The 7,720-nt window shown below is 39.8% G+C and overlaps 1 long non-coding RNA gene across 1 annotated transcript in view; it reads right to left on the bottom strand.

Annotated features, from left to right (window-relative positions):
- Nucleotides 1–4,592: 4,592 nt before the first annotated feature.
- LOC137273189 (uncharacterized) overlaps nucleotides 4,593–7,720 on the bottom strand; it is a 15,476-nt gene continuing 12,348 nt past the window's right edge. The window contains exon 2 of the long non-coding RNA XR_010956127.1: nucleotides 4,593–5,351. This is a non-coding gene — a long non-coding RNA (uncharacterized lncRNA). The remainder of the gene's footprint in view (nucleotides 5,352–7,720) is intronic.

Raw genomic sequence — 7,720 nt, 5'->3', positions numbered from 1 at the left:
GCGGATGTCACGTTGCCACATGGTACCGATACAACCCTTCAAAGAACTTTAGTACGTATTTCTCAGAGAAAATCTCAAAGATACGTCATGGTTTGGGGTCCGCTTGTGATACTGGTTCGTATACAAACTTCGCGGGAACCAAATTTGTTTTTTTTTTCACGCGAGTCTCTGAACTGGAATGAAAGAGATTAAGCACTTCATCTGAACCAACATCTTGCTCACTAGATCCACTACCTACAAAATTCCTCCTTGGATTAGTGGACGTGCTTCTTCCCGTGATAACAAAGATTGTAAACACCAGCTTGTCCATCGGAAAGGTGCCATCATGTTTAAATGAGGCAGTTATCAAGCCACAAATCAAGAAACCAGCTCTTGACGGTCAGACCTTGAGCAACTACCGCCCAGTATCCAACTTGACATTCATGTCAAAGATTCTAGAAAAAGTTGTTGAAGCACAGCTCTTTGAACATCTTCAAAAGTCTAATCTGACGGACAATTATCAGTCCTCATACAGAGTGGCACACAGCACTGAGACAGCTCTGAACTGTGTTTTCAATAACATAAAGATGCCTGTTGATTCTGGAGACATCGCGATGTTAGTCCTCTTAGCCATATCACCTGCGTTCGACACCATCGATCACGCAATGTTGCTGAGTCGTTTGGAAAACGACTATGGCTTGAACGGCACAGTCCTGAAATGGTGTTCATCATACCTTACAGATAGGAAACAGATTGTCCAAATTAATAAAGCTATGCCCTATAGTAAAGTTCTGGCATGTGGTGTCCCTCAAGGGTCCGTGCTAGGTCCGATCTTTTTCACCATGTACACAAGACTACTAAGATACTTGATATCAGAGCAACATGTCATCATCTCTATGCCGATGACTCACAGCTGGTAGACAGTTTCAGACCCACTTTAGCAAACCAGATGGAATCTTTGGATAATATGGAAAGTTGTCTTAACAAGGTCCAATCCTGGATGTCAACCAACATGCTTCAGTTAAATGATGAAAGACAGAGGCCATCATCATCGCTCCACCTTCTAGACAGCAAAAATCCCGGCTAACCCACCTGCAAATTGGACAGTCTCTCATACCTTTCTCGACCCATGTAAAAAATCTTGGTGTTTTCATTGACGCTTCTCTTACTATGGATAATCAAGTGGACCATCTCTGCAAAGTATGTCGTTTTCATTTGAGAAACATAGGATCTATCCGTCATCTTCTTACAGCTGAAACTACAGCCACGCTGGTTAGATCGCTCATCCTTTCTCGTCTGGACTACTGTAACAGCTTACTCGTGGGAATATCAGGAGATCAGCTAAACAGAATGCAGAGGATACAGACCAGGGCTGCCCGTATCATAACTAGGACTAAGCTGCATTCTCACGTCTCCCCAGCTCTAAGGGCACTGCACTGGCTCAGGATACGTGAAAGGATTGACTTCAAGATCCTTTCTTTAGTCTATAAGTCTTTTCATAAAGTTGCCCCTGTCTATCTTCAGGGGATGTTTGTCCACTACAAGCCCTCTAGAAATCTCCGATCAGCTGATCATCTGCTCTGGACTGTACCAAAATATAAACTGAAATCTTTTGGGGCTCAGTCCTTCTCACATGCAGCTGCCTCATTATGGAACTCTCTCAATTTAACCTCAAGAATGCACCTACGCCATCTGTGTTTAAATCTGGGCTCTTCCAACGCTACCACTAACTGATACTTACTGTTGTCCGTCCTGTACATATGCATATCAAGAGCTTCCCAAACAGCTTGTCCACAAACGACCTACTCTGGTCAGACTGGTTGAACGACTTCACCTGGTTTACTCTCCGATCCGATAGATAAATGTGTACAAACTTACACTATAATATTCCTTCATGAAGAACCTCCACATTGAGCAAACTCCGATTAGCTGTAATAACTTTTAAATTTCAGTTGAAATTTCTTTCTTTGTGGCAAGATTTAAAACACAGCATACGGATCTTCTTCAGAAGTCATCTGATCAAACATTACACCGACCAAAGCCTGAGCAACGTATTTCTAAATACCTCTTTTAAAATGAACTAACATTAAACTGTCAATATAATCAGCAAATGTGTTATCATGTAGATGTACTTTCTGCCCCATCAAATAACCTGTTTACAGGTCAACATTGCCAGTAAGTAAGTAATACTGAAGCCTTTTTCAATAATATATAATGATGCCACAGTTCATAATAATACCCTGAACAACTGCCAGTTCGGTAATTAAGCACATTTAACAATGAATGAACATTTGTGGCAGGCGTATTTTAGTGTAAATATATTATTTTAGTCTTATTCTCTTAATTATTCCCCTTCTCTCCTTTTTAGCTGTACTACTATTAGGCAGGTTAAGGGTTAAGCTTTAGAGCTTGGCCACACCGACTAATTGCCCAAGCCATGACGCTTGTCAGTTGATTGGTCTCACTAATTCACTGCACAATTACACTCATTCTGCACTGAATCTTTGCCACTGAAGACAGCTGAGAAAGACAGTGTAAGATTAAGGTTAGTATTCATTTAATTAAGATAATATTGAATTTAATCCTTGCTGTAACTTCAGGATAACAGTATGTTTATTTACTACTATTCAAATAAGCATTACGTTGTATAGCATGTAAAGTGCGCTAAATTAATTACGTTAGTTTTTTTATCCTAAGCTATAAACACAAATAAGTATTACTAATATATTCTTATGTTTACTATCCTTTAACTTTATGTGTGAGTTGAGAGAATGTGTTTTATTATAAGCTGCTATGTTTTAACTATTGTCAATGTAAGTGTAATTATTATCCATGTGTGGAAGCAGTTTTATGTTTCCGAATGTATCCCTAGCTCTACTCCACATTACCTTGTATATTACTTATCATTTAATAATATTTATAACAGATAACTCCCTGTCCGTAATACCGGTGCAATGCCTGATTGTGTACACCCTTGTACCACCCACAGGGTATGTGTATATGTTTATTTTATATCGCTATTGCATATAGTATAATCATGCAATGGATGACGACTCATGTATACGTTGTTGTTATACTATCATAACTAATGCGTAATGATGTACCCTACATGCACTGCATTGTATGTATTATCATTACGATATGCGTAATGATGTAATATTTAATGTATAGTTCTAATGTTCCTTACGTGTAATAAATAACGTTATTCATACTTTGAGTTACTGCATTATTCTCGGTATTTACCCCTATGTATTTACCCGTGCATGGAATTATATGTGTCGTGTATGAATTATGTGTGACGTGTTCCCATCTTATTGTATTCATTGTTACAGGGTGTCGCTTACCAATCATATCATCCAGGCAGAAATAAACAGCCTCACACCCAGCAGAGTGTTGGTAGTTGTTTTACTCCACATTGACCCTGCTATACATTAACCAAATGACCAAAGACATCATATTTTATCGGAAACATCTGTAGATTAGGTTTACAGTACTTTAATGGTCAATCAACTCTCGCACGTTTCTTTGTTATCAAACACGTTTATCATATTGGACGTGTCGGCTCTCTCTCCTGACGTATCAGCAAACATTTCAACCACATGCAGCTAGTTTTTGGTTCATTATCAGCGTCGACGCTCTTCATCTCGATATTATGGATACAATCAAATGTAAGTTCGGCATAACAAAATGTATTGTCCTCAGTATATACGTGAATGTACAACAATGTGAAATTATCATTGTCCACTGAATAAAGACAGATATATGTTACATGATTTACTCATGGGGATATTGGATCCACATGAATTACATATTCGTTAAGGGATGCTGACTATATGGGCGATACATACTATGTGTTTGACAACATTCCATTAAATATGACTGAAGTTGAATGCCTGAATTATGGGAGTGACAGGTATTGGCCGTCACTGTGAAAACTTTGAGCTTGGCTTGGGCGCTGACAAACCTTGATCCGTAATCAATCGGTATTCGATCGTGGCCATCTGCCTCATTTGGAGGCAATATATCATTGTCACTGATGTATATGAGTTGCTCATTGATGTCATCAGCTGTTGGAAAAAGTGCAAGAATACACTTCTCATTAGAGTTTTGACAGGACAGTTAAGTGTTCAGCATACTATGTAATTGTTCTGTTATTATAAACACTTAGCTAATGTTAAATTAGTCTGATGATAAAAAGAAAAGGGAATCGTTAATTACTTTTTTAGTAGCTATGATGGTTAACGTATTATTCAGAATATATCATAAGCATGTATGCGTGTCTCTGTCACCACAATGATGGGATCATCTGGCCCAGACTCAATTGTCTACAAACAACATCGTACAGCTGTAATACTGCCGAAACTGCTGCATAGTGAACATACAATCTGAATCGTGCAATCGTTTCTGCTTTTTGTGGAGCTTTCGTGTAGCTGTCAGAAGTTTGTCGCATTCATGTACATGGCACGATTGTCCCACACAAAACCACTCACGGTTAGTTTTTGTCAGTATGTACAGGTGGTGATGCAGTCGTGACAGTGCAGTTGTCCTATGTCAACACCACGTGCAAGTACTTGGAGGTAAGGCCAAAATGCAGAAGTTTATAACCACCATTCCTCCTGGTATGTATCATTCTTTATTGCACAAGACAACTTATGCATAAGCGGCTAATCATGCACTGCTCATGGTGCAGCTTTATATTTTGCGGAAACGATGTACTCTCTAAAATGTTGGATCAAAACATATCATTCCTGGACATGCTCTTGATATCCGGAACAATAAAGAGTTGTTAGTTCCAAACAATGTGTTGTCCCCGTCTTTCAAAGGAACATTAGAAAATGGCGTGTGATGAAACTGTCGTTCGCTCCAGTTATCAATACACAGAGCGTCCACCATAAATCGTAAATGATGCGTGCCTAAACTTTCCGAAAGGGCCTTAAAGACAGACTATGTATATGTAAATCATATGATAATTTTATGTGTATTTTCAACCCCTTATGCTTCACATTTTCAGGCATGGTTTGTAATGTTACGTGCAACTAGACACAAACATTTGCGATAACTTGTCACTGTTTCCTCATGTAAACAGTTCAGCGAAAACATAAACACGCACGTTGAAACTAACAAAGAAAAAAACTGTATAAGTGTATGAGTAGAGTGAAATCTATTGTACATTTTCAGGACCAGCTGGTGGTGGTCTTTCGTAATTTCACATGTTGTTAGTCAATTTTAAGTTAGTTATCCTTCACCCTTTTCGAACCCACAGCGAAGAGTTTACTGGAGTGGAACTGGATGCCCTGTGCTTTCTTCCCACTTCCTGCTGCCACTCTCAGCTGCAGACATATGATATTGCCTGTGGCATCGTCGACGTCTACCTGCAACACGGGCATCACTGACATGTACCTACAATACAGGCATCACTGACATCTACCTACAATACAGGCATCACTGACATCTACCTACAATACAGGCATCACTGACATCTACCTACAATACAGGCATCACTGACATCTACCTACAATACAGGCATTACTGACATCTACCTACAATACAGGCATCACTGACATCTACCTACAATACAGGCATCACTGACATCTACCTACAATACAGGCATCACTGACATCTACCTACAATACAGGCATCACTGACATCTACCTACAATACAGGCATCACTGACATCTACCTGCAACACGGGCATCACTGACATCTACCTACAATACAGGCATCACTGACATCTACCTACAATAACAGGCATCACTGACATCTACCTACAATACAGGCATCACTGACATCTACCTACAACACGGGCATCACTGACATCTACCTACAATACAGGCATCACTGACATCTACCTACAATACAGGCATCACTGACATCTACCTACAATGCAGGCATCACTGACATCTACCTACAATACAGGCATCACTGACATCTACCTACAATACAGGCATCACTGACATCTACCTACAATTCAGGCATCACTGACATCTACCTACAATACAGGCATCACTGACATCTACCTACAATACAGGCATCACTGACATCTACCTACAACACGGGCATCACTGACATCTACCTACAATACAGGCATCACTGACATCTACCTACAACACGGGCATCACTGACATCTACCTACAATACAGGCATCACTGACATCTACCTACAATACAGGCATCACTGACATCTACCTACAATGCAGGCATCACTGACATCTACCTACAATACAGGCATCACTGACATCTACCTACAATACAGGCATCACTGACATCTACCTACAATACAGGCATCACTGACATCTACCTACAATACAGGCATCATTGACATGTACCTGCATACAGCCATTACAGGTAATTACGTCCAAGTATCATTTACTAAAAATCATTAAAGTAAAAATGTTTCATCAACGCCAGGCCAGGAGACTTACGGGCATCACTTAAGAGTGATTATGATATGTCTGACAGCCAGTTTCTGAAATGCATCGTCATGTCTAAACAAACTACGGAATATATCAGTGACAACGATCAACACTACGTTGTCTATAGAAGCATACTTGTATGTTCTCTTTACATGTGCAGAGTGTTCGAGCTACATGCATATGTGGAATACGTAAACTCACTGATATTAGATACATCGTTCATGCAGCACTGTATATATTTGGCCAATACACGAACTACTTTCACAAAACTCCATACACGCCACGCGAATCCTAAAATGATGACATCGTCGCGAATTTAAAGATGTTTTTGCACAGCGCGGGCAAACATGGTGCATGAACAACCCTTACCTTGATGTACTGTTTGTATTCATACGCGAAAACTGTTCTCTTCGGATAAAACCAGGCACGATTTTGCCACTTATTTTTATAGTCAGGTTTAAGAATGATGTCATGTGATAAAGAGATGACTGACCTGTTGCGTTTCCGTATCATTTGGGCCGATGGCGTGGCCTAGTGATTAAAGCGTTTGGTCGTCACGCCGAAGACCTGGGTTCGATTCCCCGCATGGACTCATCATGTTAAGCCCAATTGTAGGGTCCCCCGCGGTGATATAGCTGGAATATTGCTAAAAGAGGCGTAAAACTAAACTCAACCAATCAGTCAATCCGTATCAATAATATCATATATTAGGAACAATATATATGTATTGTTCTCGCCAAAGGCTCTGATAATCCAGTATTTTATATCAATGATTCGGACACATTAATATCATATACTTTATCATAGTTGGTTGGGACACAACTGATTACTCAGTGACAGTTTCACGCAATACACTCTCGTCTTTGCTTCGTAGCGTTTTGGCGATTATTGCTTCAAACGTTTCTAAGACAAGGGAAAGTTATAACTGCCGCGTTTTGCCACTGAGGATGTCATACAATCACACAAACATGACGTTTGGGAAAGAAATAGTATTATATATGTTTTATTTTTGCCGCAGCTACATATGCCTTATATCCTCAAGATCACATTTCTTTTCTAAGGGTGAGTTTTGTCTATTCAACCAATGGCAAAATCATGCCAAAGCAGTTCGTTTCTGTTCCAGTTGTCATTCGCTTCAACAGTCAACAGTTGCCATAATGAATAAACAGAGTGAACGCATTCGGTAGGAGGTTGATCATGACACTTTGCTAATGTAACCAACTAAGCGCATATGTCTCAACTGTAAGGACTAAACTACACGCTAATCAAAACATTCATTTTTGAATGATTCTTCTATGTGTCTAACTCGACGCTTAGTTCAACCCCGGC

This window comes from Haliotis asinina, chromosome 2, assembly GCF_037392515.1.
Source record: "Haliotis asinina isolate JCU_RB_2024 chromosome 2, JCU_Hal_asi_v2, whole genome shotgun sequence".
In the NCBI taxonomy this organism is placed as follows: Eukaryota; Metazoa; Mollusca; class Gastropoda; order Lepetellida; family Haliotidae; genus Haliotis; species Haliotis asinina.
Note: the sequence above shows the minus strand (reverse complement) of the source record. Positions and strands in the feature narration are given on the sequence as shown.